Consider the following 16552-nt stretch of genomic DNA (forward strand, 5'->3'; position numbering starts at 1 on the left):
GGCTTTTCGGATGACTTCTATAAGGAGTTCAAAGACGAGCTGGTGCCCCACCTTGTGGAGATGTACTCAGAGGCATTGGAAACCGGCGTCTTGCCTCCCACACTTCGAGAGGCGGTGATCGTGCTGCTGCCCAAGCCTGGTCGTGACCCGTCCCTCTGTGGCTCTTACAGGCCCCTATCGCTGCTCAACCTTGACTACAAGATCTTGGCCAAGGTTCTCGCAATTCGCTTGTCGCTCCTGATGGAACAGATTATTTCCCCTGCCCAATCCGGGTTCGTCCCCCACCGCTCCACCTCCCTTAACCTTAGAACTCTTTTTTCTGTCCTACACAGAATAGACCCGGACACCCCGGCGGCGGCGGTTTTTTTGGACGCCGAGAAGGCCTTTGACTCCCTGGAGTGGCCTTTCTTTCTGTCCGTCATGCGGCGGATGGGCATGCCCGCGATGTTCATTGCCACTGTAGAACTGCTCTACACCGCCCCTCGGGCGAGACTACGCCTTAATGGCACTATCTCTGATAGCTTCCCCCTCTCGAGGGGCACCCGACAGGGCTGCCCTCTCTCCCCGCTGTTGTATATTTTAGCCATGGACCCTTTGGTCCGACACCTTCAGGAGCGGCATTTGCATCGTGGCCTCCAATTTCGTACTGGTCCACTCCTCGTCTCTTTATATGCGGACGATACCATACTTTATGTCCGGTTTCCTGAGACGAACCTGGAACCCCTTCTCCTTGAGATAACCCGGTTTGGGGAGTACTCTGGCCTCCGTATCAGCTGGCGCAAGTCTGATATCTTCCCCCTTACGCCCGCCACAGTTCGTTGGGACAGTCCAATTCCCACTCGACTGGAACGCGGACTCGGTGAAGTATCTCGGTATCCACATACACCTGGATACAGTCTCCATGGTCCGCCTGAACTACGGTCGGGCCTTGGACTTTCTGGAAGATAGCCTCGCCCACTGGCTTCGCCTTCCTCTTTCCATGGCAGGACGCATAGCTATCATTAAGATGGTGGTGCTTCCCCGTTTCCTATACCTGTTCCACAACTTGCCGATCCCACTGACCAAGGTTTTCTTCACCCAGCTGCGCTCGTTGTTGCTGCGGCTGGTTTGGGGAGACAAGAACCCGAGAGTCTCCTGGCGAACCCTGACTCTGCCCTATGAACGGGGCGGTTTTGGAGTACCGGACTTTCACCTTTACTATCTTATTGCCCAGTGCGCTTACGCACACCCCTGGTTTCACCCGGATGCCCGGATACCCCATTTGCGGCCGGAGGCGGACATGGCGTGGCCTGTTGCCCTCGGGATGCTACTGCCCAGGGGCCTGCCCCGTGACCCTCGGGATATCCAGACTGCCTCCACTACTTCCTGGGCTTGGATACAGCTGCGTCGCCTGCTCCGGAAGGAGGTGTTATACTCACCAGCCCTCCCACTCCCGAACCCCCACTGGCTCCCTATCACTTCTGAAGCGGTGGTCTGTCGTACTCTTTCCAAGTACCAGCTTAACACCGTAGGAGATTTGTTCCCGGAGGGACACGTCTTTTCGGTCTCGGAGGACCACCGTTTTACCGATCGGACGTTCATGGACTCGTTCGTTCTTACCCGATTGAGGTCCATGCTCAGAACACAGTTTCCTTCTTTCCCGCTCCCTCCCGACGACTTGGAGGCCCTGACCTTCTTGATACAGTCCCCCAGTAGTGCGCATGTTGTGTCAAAACTGTACAAAATATGTGTGGCTGCACTTCCTGCCTCAGACACACGGGTACGTGCAGCGTGGGAGGCGGATCTGGGCGGACCCATTACTGACGACCAATGGTCCACTTGCTGCCGGGCCACCAAAGAAGTCTCCATCAACACCAGATACAAACTGATTCACTTTAAGTTCTTGCGGAGGCTGTACTTCACACCTGCCTTGGCTCACAGACTTGACCCGTCAAGGCCGCATCACTGTCCCAAATGCAATGCCCCACACGCTGACTTTGCCCACCTTGCATGGACGTGTCCCAAACTGCAGGACTACTGGTTGCAGGTACACCACATACTGGGTAGCATTTTAGATTGTGTCCTGAGTCCCCTGCCCGAGATTGCATTGATGGGGTATGTTGTTGAATTTCCCAGCACCACGAGGAAACTGGCTGCCATTGGTTTTCTGCTTGCAAAAAGGGAAATTGCTATGCTCTGGGGTTCTAAGCGCATTCCCACCTCGAAGACATGGCTCCGCAGTCTGGCCCAGTGTAACATAAACAATGTGGAATACTCCGCACAGCTCCCAACCGCCTCGCGCCCAGTCAACATCTGGGGCCCCTACAGACAGTACATTAGCAAGCTAACACAGGCGGCACAGTCCCAGGCGGCGAGCTCTCTGGTGCCGGAGGGGGTGGGTTAGCTGTTCTTCCCCCGGCTGGCCTGCATTGTCTACTGTGCTGAAATTGGCTACTGTTTGCCGTGCCTGTTCTGCTTACACTCACTTCTTGGTTACCCCGACATCCTATGGTCACCCATGCAGCCGTTATTACCACCTTGTCATGATCGATGTGTTGTTGTCTGCTCTCTCTCCCTTGTAGACATCTCTCTAGTTGATGGTTTTTTTGCATTTTATTTATCTCTTTGCATCGCCTGTGTACTTGTACGTATTATTGTCAAACTAGAAAACGGAAAAATGGAGTTTCTAGAATGTGTTGCTCCGCTCATCATATTGTTGGTCACTTCTAACCATGTTTCATTTTGCATTCCTGTTAATACTGTCGCTGATTTTCTCTGCACGCTAAGTGACTGTTCGCTCCTATGTACCAACCTGATGCGAATAAAGAGATAAAAAAAAAAAAAGTAATAATGATCTAATTTGTATAAAATACAGTATGATCCACATAGCAAATAAAACTACAGTCTACTCGATAGTGGTTTCAGATACATCGAGACCTCTACGAAAAGGCCACCATAGCAACGTCCGAATTAGTATTCTACTACATTCATGGTGATCGATTCTCAAATAATGGCAAATAAGACTACAGTGAACTCGATAGTAGTTTCAGATACATCGAGACCACTACAAAATGGCCACCATAGCCACGTCCAAATTAGTATTCTACCGCAATCATGGTGGTATGATCGATTCCCACCTTGATAACAGAACCACTGGGACTATAGCTCCATTCATCATTATGACCCACGTTATTCTAGCCTGTTTCTGTGGTCAATTAAGAACAGGTTGATAAGACTTAAGCCACTATCCCGATGCTACATGACCACTACAAGATGGCACAGTGATTGTGCTAATTTTATCCTTGCTACGTGCAATTGGCATGTCCTGTTTCGAGTCGGCACTCGCATAATAATACCGTATAGTCCAGGCGGCGGCCACACGGAAGGAAAGCTCGATCAAGAGTTAGAAGTCACGCCCAAGTGAGTATGATACACCGGCATTGCCCTTAATTCCATCACTCCCATTCCAAATTAAATCTCCTACGAACTGTCATGTATTTGTCTTACAGTTCGTGACCCTCGACTTTGCATGAATATCAAGACACATGGAGTGAATTCTTCAGGTTCTATCTACACCCTGGAGTATCCCCAATATCGCTTGGGTGAAACTATTTAATAGTGAGCCTGCCTCCCTTTATTCACCTTGGTGTGCACCAGACTAATCAACAATATGACTATAATAAGGCATTCCCTAGTTACAGGTTCTGGATATCTACCGTTCCTGTTCTTCATCAAACGACATCCAGGATACAATATGAATGTATGTCTGTGCTGTACTGGTAAGCCATAGTGCACATCTGTATCTAGCCCTTCGCTCTGCTATCATGTATTTCCTACATTTTTACTCCATTTCCCCTTCTTATTCCCCAGAAACACAGTCCTGAAGAACCCCGTATCTAGAGAGGGTCGAAACTCCATCAACACCATACAAAAGAGAGAGCCTTAATTAGATTATCATCCATTGTACCAAGCTTGTCCTTGTGAATTTTACCAATAACCTGTTTCCCAGTTTTTTCACTATGTCACACAGTACTCACTAAAATAGGTTATGGTCACTTCACTGGGGTTCACGATACCACTCCGAAGGTGCAACTAAATTTAAATATTCTAATTACTTATGTTTAAGGAAATACATCTGTGGTACAGGCTTGACTGCAGAATACAATTACCTACTTCGGCTGGAGTAAGGTATATCTATAATTGAAAGATTTGTTGGGCTTTTTAAGGAATGCTAATACATGAGTAGGTACAGATACTCTGATATAATCTGTACTGTGACTCAATGGAGGGTCATGAATGAATGAATATATTGTTGACTTAGATTGATTCAGAGCAACTACCCTAGTTGCATATCATGTACTGTTCAAGATAAATGAGTTCCTTGTGAATATTGTTTTGTGCTTCTTAGACAGAGGAACAGGCAGAGTGATCTACTGAAGTGACTGAGAAAGTATGAGAGTGACTGAAAGACTGACAGTGACAGAAAACGATTGAAAATGGTTGAGTCTTAACGCTGTCTGTTATATGTCTAGGAGCCTACGGATCTAACTAGTAGGGGGAAAACCTGGGTCACATTGGGTCTGATGGTGTCCAAAAGGAACATTGCCCTTCTGTGGGACTCTAGAGTGTCGCCTATGTTGACTTCCTGGAAGGCAGATATGGACTGGTGCATGCTTAGGGAAAAGACAGTGTATGTTGCTCGAGGGTGCCGCAAAAAGTGGTCCGCAACATGGGACAAATGGAATGTCCAACCTATTGTCCCCCATATTGTCCCCCCTCTGGAATGTCCACCTGTGTCCCACCTATTGTCCCCCCTCTGGACAAACCTATCACACCCTGAGTTCATTCCTCCCTGATCTTTTGTTCGGATTCATCATTGCATAGATGTCTATATATGTCTGAAATACTGTATATCATTCTGTAACAGGAAATGCGGTTCTCTCTCTATTTAATAAAAAGATTGAGACTGGCTGACGGTGAAATAGAAAGGCACTGAAAAACTGACAGTGAATGAAAGTGACAGAGAGACTGAGACTGTCTGGTAGAGATGGAAACTGAGCGATTGTGAGTGACTGAGGGTGAGACTTAAAGTGCCTAAGATTGCATGAGAGAATGAATAAGAGTGAGGCATAAAGTAGGGGTACGTGTAGCGTACAGCTGGGATATATGTAGCATAAAGGGCGTGAGACATGCAGCAGCAGTGTGTGTGGTGTCATACAGCAAGTATATGAGAGGTCAGCTGATGCTATTTTATCCCAGATGCCCTCAAAGCTTCTAACACTTGGCCTTCATAGCCCAGGGCTAAATGCCTCATATACCAGTGTTGTCAGCCAAACTCTCATTTCCTGTGCATGCTGTTATGATATGTGTATTTGTATAGCGCACTACCATTCTTAAAAGTATAGTGGCACTGAGCAGGTGTGTGCATCTAGCTCTGCCTAGAGTAGGTTGGTTAACTGAAAAGCTAGGTCTTCTGATTCATTTTCTTTTTTAACTCTTTTTATTTTAACAAACAATGCTCAGCTTACAGTGGATACAGTGGTTGAACTGCAGCAATCATCTTGCATACATTATGACCAGAACAAATAATGCACGAGTAAACACCCTTATGCATTTGTACATTTGGAATGGACCTTCTTTGGCTGTAAGTAGCTTCAGCCCACAATTAGAAAAACAGCTAAACGTAGTACTCCCTCTCCCCTATACCATCGGTAATCCCCCTGTATAGCGCCAACTAAAAGCATTCCAGGGGCCCCCACACTTTTCCCCACTTCCCGGGCATTCTCTACTTTGATAAACCGCTGGCTCCGCCACTGACACTAGTCCAAATCAGATATCAGATTCACGGTCCACAGTTCAGGAGGGGTTGAGTTGAGCCCCAGGCCCGTGCTATATTTCGTTTAGCCACCACTGCTGTGAGCAGCAGCTAGATTCTGTGATATCTCGGCCAGGAGTCCTCCCCGTTATAGCCAAGAGGAGCCATTTCAGCTCTTGGGGGATTGTCAAATCCAGCACCTGGTTCATTCTTCACCAATTCTCCCCAATAGAGTTTGTAGTAAGGTGGCAATATTATGTGGTAAAGCTGGGAGGCCTTACCATGTAATATTGACACGATCCCAAGAAGTGAACCTCGCATTCACACTAGTAATCCTTCTCTCAGGCCTGGTAGTGTGGCAAAGAGCAGGCAGGCCTGCTTAGAGGGCCATGTGTAAAGCATTTTAAAGTACCAATGATGACAATAAATAATTGACATAGCTCGAAAGAAAATTGACACCAATTTATAAAAATAGAGCTTATTTAATATCATTTTAGACACCAAAACAAAATCAATACAAGGACAGCAGGAGTTATCAATTTTAAAGTGTTCAAGAAATCAATACTTTCAGAGCTGTCAAACTTTTTCATTGCGGTCAATTGAGAAAATCACAGTTGACACTTGCTGGTCCACAGACCAAGCTGCAACAGTTAGAACACTTTTACCTTGCCCAGGGAGTCAGAGTGAAGAGGTGACTTGGCTATCCATGGTGCTGAATGGAAGCCGCGGGAGTTGTCAGAAACAACACCTGACAGAACAATGCTTGCAGGTTGAGTTCAGTGGAGCCCCTTGGATGTGAAGCTTGGAGGGGCCCCAGGACCAGAAATCTCCAAGCAGAACAGCTCTGCCTAGCTAGGGCATCTCAGGTGCAGAAGTGTACCTGATTATCCGTGGTGCTGAACAGGACTGCGTGTGCTAACTTTTTTTTTTAAAAACTTGTCTTTATTTACTATGCACAAAGATCAAATTACACATTCGCCATTTACAGGTTACATTTTCAAGGTATGTCATATCTTAGATAGGTAATTGCTAGCAGGTTATATTTTAGCAATCCATGTATCTGTCCCAAAGTCTCGCTCTGCAGGTCCATCTTTGGGCACATTGTGACCAGTTCGATGTATATAGAAACCCCACCCTGTTCTCGGGATGGATCATTGCATGCAACAGTATTTTTCATCATGTGAACTGATGAAATGTAGCAGATGAAGAAAATGACATAAGAACCGAACAATGGATAACCTTGGCTGTGGTTGGCGCTGGAACCTGCTCATGAGTGGGATAAATAGACCCTCTGGAGCATAGCCTAAACTATGATATTTGTTGCTGGGTAGTCTTGTTCTCACCCACCTGTGTTCCCCTGTTTAGTGTCTTACTTTTCTCTCAAGTGTGAGTTCTCTGGGTGGTGCGGCTTAGCCGGCTGCAAGATGGCTGCACTCTCAGTGGGCTCTGCCGGCCAAGCCTGTAAATCCTTCATAATCCTGCGGACATTGGTAGAGCCATTGTCTTGCTCCACGATTTCCTGCCTCTCCTTACCTGGTGGCGCTGATTGATACTCCTCCGGGCTCTCGCTGATGCCACCACGCCGAGATCTGCCGCTGGGGCCTGACGCTACCGCGAGGCCTTCCGGCTGTCTTGCGGCTGGCGTCCTGGGTGGAGCTGCTGTGGTGCTGCCAAATTGATGCCTTGCCCGAGCTGTTCCCCGCGGACCGGACTGCCTCTCCGAACCCAGCCTGCCCCCCTGCTTCTTCTGACTCAGTGAATCGAGTCGCTGTGGGAGCCTCCTGCGGTGGGGTAGGGGGCACGCTCGCCGTTCAGCGGGGCCTGGGCCTCTCTCCGCTTAGGCGCCAGATGACACCACCCGTGCCTATTGCCCATCGTTGCTCCCCTGAGACCCTGCGACACGGACAACGTGCCCTCCGCGACTCCCCGCTGCTCTCGCCCCCACGGGCACTGACTCCTGGCCGCGCTTCGGATTTTCCACTGCGGAGCACCCGACTTGCATTGCTGGATCCTCCCTTCCTCCAGGGCCTGGGGACTCGCTTCTCTGCCTCCAACACCATCTATCAAGTGCTCCAGCACCATTGTATCCTACTCGGTTCCCTCCTTGGCAAGGGGCCTCTCCGCCGACTTTGGGGCCTGGTGCTGGGTTGGCCCTGCGGGTGCTCCAGCGGCGACCGCTGGTTGGTCACCGTCCCCTGCACGGCCGATCTCTCCCTTTACCCTGCATGGCCTCCCACGCTGGGCACCGCTCTGGTGGCCGGCCGGGGCTGCTGGACTGCACACCCCGCCTGCGATAGCCCCACACATCTTCAATTAGGCTCCGGCTGTGCTCCGCTCACCTGAGGGGCTCTGGTTCATCGTGGCTATTCCATGCTGGTCCTGACCTGGCAGCCCTGATCCGTTGGCTGGCCCTCCATCTTTCCATCTCTTTACTCTACGGGGCCTCCACTGGCCGCGCTGTTCAACTCACCTTCCGCAACTGCTGCCTGCCTCTGCCTCCATCTGCCCCGCCTTGAGCTGCCCCTCCTGCCTCCCAGCTCACCACTTGGCAGCCTTTGCCCACACAGCTGCGCCGGGTCATGGGCAAAGTAGACCCCAAACAACCCAAGCTTGCCTTTGATCAATGCCGACAAACACGGCACGACGGGGCTGCCGCTGACACGGCCGAGCCGCCGCCCTGACTGAGGCCCACCCGACCACGGAAGATGACTTGAAAGCCATCATGCTGGACGTTAAGACCGCGGTCTCAGGTATCGTCACTCAACTTCTTTAGTTGTCGGCCCGACTGGACACGGTTAAGACTCGGGTTGACTCCCATGACGCACATCTGACCCAGGTTGAGGCGAAGGTCTCGGAGGCCGAGGACGCCGCGATGCAGGACCATCGTAAGCTCCTACAAATGGACAAGATCCTTGAGCTGATCAAGAACGAGGATTTGGAGGCGTGCTCCCGTAGGAGCAACCTTTGCATCACGGACGTGCCTGAACCCTCCCAGATCACCAAAATGGAGGACTTTGTGGAGCAACTCATCCGGGACCTCTTTGGGGAGGTTCTCTCCCCTGTTTTGATCGTCGAGCGAGCCCACCACTCGCTTGGCCCTCGACCTGCTCCTGGACTGCCGGCTCGCCCCATCATTGCTAAACTGTTGAACTTTCAGGACCGAGACGCGGTCCTCCGTGCAGCCAGGGAGAAGGGAGAAATCCACCATCAAGGGAATTCTCTGGCTTTCTATCCCAACTACACGATGGTGGTGCTGGCCTCCCGCCGAGAATTCCTCCCTGCCAAGCAAATAATTCAGAAACAACACAACATCTCCTACTCCTTGGTATACCCTGCTAAGCTGCGGGTCAGGCAGGGCTCCAAAATGCAAATCTTCATGGAGCCGCAGGCCGCACTGGCGTACACAAAGAAACTTGACCGGGCTCAACGCTCTTCCCAATCTGGCTCCCGGACTGAGCTGACGGCGACCTGAGCGATAATGATTGACTTTTGCCTCCTTTATTGTATCTTTGCATATTATACCCTCCTCTGTAAGCCTGTCCTTCATGGCTGAACCATACTCTGCCCCTGGCACTGCATGAGTCTATTCCCCCTACTGTTGAGCTCCCGCTTGCTGCCCGCGGGGCTCGGGGGTTCGTTGAAGGCCATGGGGTTTCCCATTACTCCTGTTGCTGTGCCCTCCTCCCTACTTCCCCGGCTCTAAGATCAGCTGTCATTCTTCCTTTCAGGCCTCCTGCCTCATCCATCGATTTTATATTTGGGCACATGCTCCTTAGTAAGCATGGGCGTAAAATCCGCTCCGCTCCCGGATTTTTCGGATTTTCGGCAAATTCGCAATCCGCGAACTCTCGCGAATTTGTCGAAAATCCGTGAATTCGCTCGCGGCGGATTTTTTGCTTGGTGATACAATATTGAGGCGCGCGGCGTGGTGCACGGCGTTCACTTTCCGTCATTCAGCGTTTGCCGAGTTGTTTTTCTCGATCATATTTTGCGAGTGCTGCGCCATTTTGGATCTTGCTGCGGGATCCCGCGGGAGTTTGGCACCCGCGAATACGTAATCGCGGCTTGCCACCTTGCACAGCACGCCTCGCGAGAGTTCCCAATTGCGAACACGTAGTTGCGGGGGAAAGGAACAATCTCGCACTCGCGAAATAGAGATTTAGCAATTCTGCACAAGAAATCCACCAGCAAACAGGATAAACCTTCAGAAAATGATGATTTTTATCAGAATCACTCCTCAGGTTGACATTTGCATGGCCTTTTTTTTTTGCAAGGAGTCCATTTTTGGGGGGGGGAGGAAGGAAGTGCCCCACAGTCTCCAACTTCCTGTTCCTGTCCAGCAGGCTCCTCCCAGTGCTTTCTTCATGTGCTGGTCACTTTCATTTGGACCTTGACCTGGAAGGATTACTTTTTGTGGGTGCTGATGGATATATGGATTTGAGGCCTTTTTGACTTTCTTTGGATCACTTTTGGATTACAAATCAACTTTCACAAGTAAGTTTGTTTGGGGCATTACAGTTGCTGCAACTACAATTTTGGAACTTTTTCTGAACATTAAATAAAATATATTGTGGGTAGCCACAGTATCCAGTAGGACCAGTGTTGGTTATGGGTGCATGATACAACTGTTTTGTTGAATTTAAACACCATTGAGGCCATGGATGGGCTGGGATTGTGCTGATTTTTGTTGTTTTTGTCGTTTTTTGGGGGCTGCTGGTGGGGCCCTTTGCCCAGGGGTGGTGAGTGTTGCATGGGCCTAGTCTTTCTGTGGGGTGTCTTCTTGAATGTAAACACCATTGAGGCCATGGATGGGCTGGGATTGTGCTGATTTTTGTGTTTTTGTCGTTTTTTTGGGGCTGCTGGTGTGGCCTTTTGCCCAGGGGTAGTGGTGCTTGAACTGAGTGTGCCTGTGGTGTGGTCTCACTCTCTTTAATGTAAACATCCTGGATGGCATTGGATTGTGGTGATTTTTGGGTGTTTTTCTGTTTTTTTGGGGTGTACTGTTGATGTGGACTGGCCATGTGGGTGGTGGTGGTGGCCATCTTGAGTGCTGGCTGGTACAGGCAACATGTGCTTGGGGTGCAAGGGGCCATTTTGAAGAGAGGCAGTGTCTGAGGCCTGCACTTATTTTGCCTACTTTTCATCCATTATCCCCAGGGGTAGTGAGTGTTGCATGGGCCTAGTCTTTCTGTGGGGTGTCTTCTTGAATTTAAACACCATTGAGGGCATGGATGGGCTAGGATTGTGCTGAATTTTGTGTTTTTTGTCGTTTTTTGGGGCTGCTGGTGGGGCCCTTTGCCCAGGAGTGGTGAGTGTTGCATGGGCCTAGTCTTTCTGTGGGGTGTCCTCTTGAATTTAAACACCATTGAGGCCATGGATGGGCTGGGATTGTGCTGTTTTTTGTCGTTTTTTGGGGGCTGCTGGTGTGGCCTTTTGCCCAGGGGTAGTGGTGCATGGACTGAGTGTGCCTGTGGGGTCTCACTCTCTTTAATGTAAACATCCTGGATGGCATTGGATTGTGGTGATTTTTGGGTGTTTTTCTGTTTTTTTGGGGTGTACTGTTGATGTGGACTGGCCATGTGGGTGGTGGTGGTGGCCATCTTGAGTGCTGGCTGGTACAGGCAACATGTGCTTGGGGTGCAAGGGGCCATTTTGAAGAGAGGCAGTGTCTGAGGCCTGCACTTATTTTGCCTACTTTTCATCCATTATCCCCAGGGGTAGTGAGTGTTGCATGGGCCTAGTCTTTCTGTGGGGTGTCTTCTTGAATTTAAACACCATTGAGGGCATGGATGGGCTAGGATTGTGCTGAATTTTGTGGTTTTTGTCGTTTTTTGGGGCTGCTCGTGGGGCCCTTTGCCCAGGGGTGGTGAGTGTTGCATGGGCCTAGTCTTTCTGTGGGGTGTCCTCTTGAATTTAAACACCATTGAGGCCATGGATGGGCTGGGATTGTGCTGTTTTTTGTGTTTTTTGTCGTTTTTGTGGGGCTGCTGGTGTGGCCTTTTGCCCAGGGGTAGTGGTGCATGGACTGAGTGTGCCTGTGGGGGTCTCACTCTCTTTAAGGTAAACATCCTGGATGGCATTGGATTGTGGTGATTTTTGGGTGTTTTTCTGTTTTTTTGGGGTGTACTGTTGATGTGGACTGGCCATGTGGGTGGTGGTGGTGGCCATCTTGAGTGCTGGCTGGTACAGGCAACATGTGCTTGGGGTGCAAGGGGCCATTTTGAAGAGAGGCAGTGTCTGAGGCCTGCACTTATTTTGCCTACTTTTCATCCATTATCCCCAGGGGTAGTGAGTGTTGCATGGGCCTAGTCTTTCTGTGGGGTGTCTTCTTGAATTTAAACACCATTGAGGGCATGGATGGGCTAGAATTGTGCTGAATATTGTGTTTTTTGTCGTTTTTGGGGCTGCTGGTGGGGCCCTTTGCCCAGGGGTGGTGAGTGTTGCATGGGCCTAGTCTTTCTGTGGGGTGTCCTCTTGAATTTAAACACCATTGAGGCCATGGATGGGCTGGGATTGTGCTGTTTTTTGTGTTTTTTGTCGTTTTTTTGGGGCTGCTGGTGTGGCCTTTTGCCCAGGGGTAGTGGTGCATGGACTGAGTGTGCCTGTGGGGTCTCACTCTCTTTAAGGTAAACATCCTGGATGGCATTGGAATGTGGTGATTTTTGGGTGTTTTTCTGTTTTTTTGGGGTGTACTGTTGATGTGGACTGGCCATGTGGGTGGTGGTGGTGGCCATCTTGAGTGCTGGCTGGTACAGGCAACATGTGCTTGGGGTGCAAGGGGACATTTTGAAGAGAGGCAGTGTCTGAGGCCTGCACTTATTTTGCCTACTTTTCATCCATTATCCCCAGGGGTAGTGAGTGTTGCATGGGCCTAGTCTTTCTGTGGGGTGTCTTCTTGAATTTAAACACCATTGAGGGCATGGATGGGCTAGAATTGTGCTGAATTTTGTGTTTTTTGTCGTTTTTGGGGCTGCTGGTGGGGCCCTTTGCCCAGGGGTGGTGAGTGTTGCATGGGCCTAGTCTTTCTGTGGGGTGTCCTCTTGAATTTAAACACCATTGAGGCCATGGATGGGCTGGGATTGTGCTGTTTTTTGTGTTTTTTGTCGTTTTTTTGGGGCTGCTGGTGTGGCCTTTTGCCCAGGGGTAGTGGTGCATGGACTGAGTGTGCCTGTGGGGTCTCACTCTCTTTAAGGTAAACATCCTGGATGGCATTGGAATGTGGTGATTTTTGGGTGTTTTTCTGTTTTTTTGGGGTGTACTGTTGATGTGGACTGGCCATGTGGGTGGTGGTGGTGGCCATCTTGAGTGCTGGCTGGTACAGGCAACATGTGCTTGGGGTGCAAGGGGACATTTTGAAGAGAGGCAGTGTCTGAGGCCTGCACTTATTTTGCCTACTTTTCATCCATTATCCCCAGGGGTAGTGAGTGTTGCATGGGCCTAGTCTTTCTGTGGGGTGTCTTGAATGTAAACATCATGGATGGCATGGGATTGTGCTTATTTTTCTGTGTTTTTCCATTTTTTGGGGTGTATAACTGAACTGATGTTCCTCTGTCTTCCATTGCTTTTAGGTGCACAAGACTCTAGAGAACCACCAGTGCCAGGAAGAAGTCCTGCAGCGGTGTGTGTGTGCAGCATAACGTCACGCGACGTCACGTCTGGACACAGACAACTCTGCAACTCGTGCAACTGCTGCCTGCTGTTCTGAAGAAGATGGCCCCAAAAAAAGTTACCCGTAGCTCCTCTAGCAAGAAAGTTGCCAGTAAGGAGCAGAAGAAGCAAGTTACCAAGGAGACTGGTGTGCCGGCCGCCCCTTTTTTTGGGAGTAAAAAAAAAAGTATGCCTGCAGCAGCAGCGGGATCTGCTGGGGCCCAAGCTGGGAGCAGCACCCCCGCTCCATTGGGCTCAGTGCCACCACCACGCCAACTTAAGTCCAAGCCCTTCAGTGCTGCAGAGGCACTTAGTCTAGTTGTTCAATCACCATCGACCAGTGATGTTGGCTCATCGCAAGAAAGTAGCAGCAATGTCCCTCAATCAACACAGGTTGTTGTAACTCATCTGACGAGTGTTGAACAACCACAGCCGCAACAAAAACCACATGTGCAAGTACAAGCCCAAGTACATGTGGAAGGAGAGGCAGCGCAAGGAGATGCGCAAGCAGAGGTGCATGGAGGGTCACAAGTGCCCACAATAGTTGTTCCTCCCGAAGTAGGGGCACATCAGGAAATCGACAATCAAGGCGAGGTATCATTTGAGGAAGACACTCCTCCTGATGATCATTCATTGTCTTCCACACCCCTAGCAAGGAAGAGATCAAGGGTGGTGTCTACATCTTCTTCAAGCACACCTCCTTCTGATGATACGGATCAAAATTGGGAACCAGCACCACTGCCGTCTGAGAGTGAGGCACACCATGATCTGACAAAGGTAGTTAAGCGTAAAAGGAAGCTCGTCCAAAGTCTCAGAGTTATGGAGTGTGATGATGAGGCTCAGCAAGAAGTGGCGGATACTGCTGCTGATGAAGACTCTGACAACGACGACCCAGTCATCATAAAGGTCACTGCAGCCCCAGCGGGCATGCAGCAAACAGACATTTTGACCCTAGCCCGAAAAGCTGCTGAGCGTGATGATGATGATGTTGTCGACGAGGAGGCAGTGGAAACACCACCACAATCATTGGAGTTAAGTAGTACACCAACTCGTACCGCTTCCATATTTCTTTCTGGCAAGAAGGGACCTCCATCCACCTCGACCTTAATTAGTGGCGGTGAAAGTGCACAACGTACAAAAGTTGGGCAATCCAGATCCTCCACTTCATCCGGCATTCGCAGCATGACCACCACCAGTATCGCCGCCTCCTCCGGCCCCCACAGACACTTCAAGTCCCCAGTTTGGGACATCTTTACTGTTTGCCCAAAAAGGGAAAAGTTCGCCATTTGTACCATTTGTAAGGTTGCAGTTAGTCGTGGTAAGTTTGGTACCAACTATGGTACCGGAGGCCAGAGAGGTCATCTTAGGAGACAGCACACTGTCCAATGGTTTGCGCACCTAAAGGCGATCAAGGAAGCCCGAATTGGAAGTCAAGAAAACATTGATGTTTCATCTGATGATGACGAGGAGGAAGAAGACGTGTCAAACACTTCACTTACACCCAGTACCCCTGTCAGCAGCACACCCCATGTGAGGCACACTAAGAGTGTTGGAGCGAGTGAGACACCAACGCGCAAAAGTTCACCAGCGAGCATAATTGGGTCAACGAAGTCATTATCATCCCGTAAATGCTTGGTCCAGGGCAACATTAGAACCATGTTTTCTTCAGACGCGCCATATGAACGCAACCACCCACTGACGCGTCTGTATAACACTAAGCTGGCTAAAATGCTAGCTGTGGACCTTCTCCCTTTTTCTTTTGTAGAAGCGGTAGGTTTTCTAGAATTAGTGGCAACGCTCTGCCCTTAATGGAAGGTTCCTAGCCGGTTCTATTTTGCCAGAGTTGCGGTTCCAGCACTACATGAAGATGTGCTGGAGGCGATTGGGGCAGCTTTGCAGAAGAGTGCTGTTCACACAATACATCTGACAACAGGCATGTGGACCAGTGGCGCAGGCGCTGATTACATGTGCATCACTGCACACTGGGTCTCTTTTTCAGGTGTTAAAGCAAAGCTAAACGCAGGTGTTGACCCGGACCAAGTTTTTAAAGCTGCTCGGAAACATGCAACACTAGCCATGTTTGGCTTGGAGAAAAGTCACACATCACAAAACATTTTGGACGAGTTTAACAAAAAGGTCTTTCACTGGCTGTCCCCAAAAAAACACCAGATTGGTTATGTTTCCACGGATAATGGCGCCAATGTAGTTAAGGCCATGGCGCTGGGTGACTATTTCAGAGTGCCGTGTTTGGCGCACTGTATCAACCTGGTAGTTCAAAAATTCTTGAGTGATAAAGACAGTCCAGCGTGCGAGGTAATGGCCACCTGCCGCAAAATGTGCAACCATTTCAGCCATTCTTTTAAGGCCCGGAAGCATCTGAGGAGCCTGCTACTTGAACGTCGAATGCCAGTGAAAGCACTCATCCAGGAGGTGGCAACACGTTGGAACTCAACCTTCTACATGCTTGAGCGTCTGTATGAGCAGTATACGGTACTCGATCACTATTTCTTAAAAGAGGGTACAGCTCAGAAGGACCTGCGGATGGGTGCCGCGCAATGGGACATAGTTAAAAGCCTGACAGACATGCTTCGTCCTTTTCAGTTCTTCACACGTGCAGTCAGCCAGGAGGACTGTAATTTGGGAAAAGCTATCCCATTGTTGTACATGCTGGAGCACCAACTGAAGGCGGTGTCTTCTGAGTTAGAAAAAGATGAAAAAAACAAAGACCCTTTTCTTTTGTCGGAGAAATTATTAGAGCGCCTACGTGGTGATGAACGTCTTAAAAAGATCAACTCAGAACAGCATTACATTTGTGCTACTATTCTGGATCCACGCTACAAAAAGGCGCTGGCAGGCCAAGCATTCTTTCCTTTTTCTGATGAAGATGTTAAAAAGTACAAACGTTGGCTAGCCTGGTCAGCCAAGAGGTTTGAAAAAGAACGGCAGGATATTGAAGGAGAAGGCAGTACATCAGCATCAGCAGGCCATCCCCAGTCAAAAGAATCCACTTCTGCACCTGTGGCTGTGGCACAAGTGACCTCTCAGCCGTTAAAGACACCGGCAACCGGATCATCTGCACCACACACAAGAGTAACAGTGGCTGCTGAAGAG

The sequence above is a fragment of the Lissotriton helveticus genome, chromosome 4_1, assembly GCF_964261635.1.
Source record: "Lissotriton helveticus chromosome 4_1, aLisHel1.1, whole genome shotgun sequence".
NCBI lineage: Eukaryota > Metazoa > Chordata > Amphibia > Caudata > Salamandridae > Lissotriton > Lissotriton helveticus.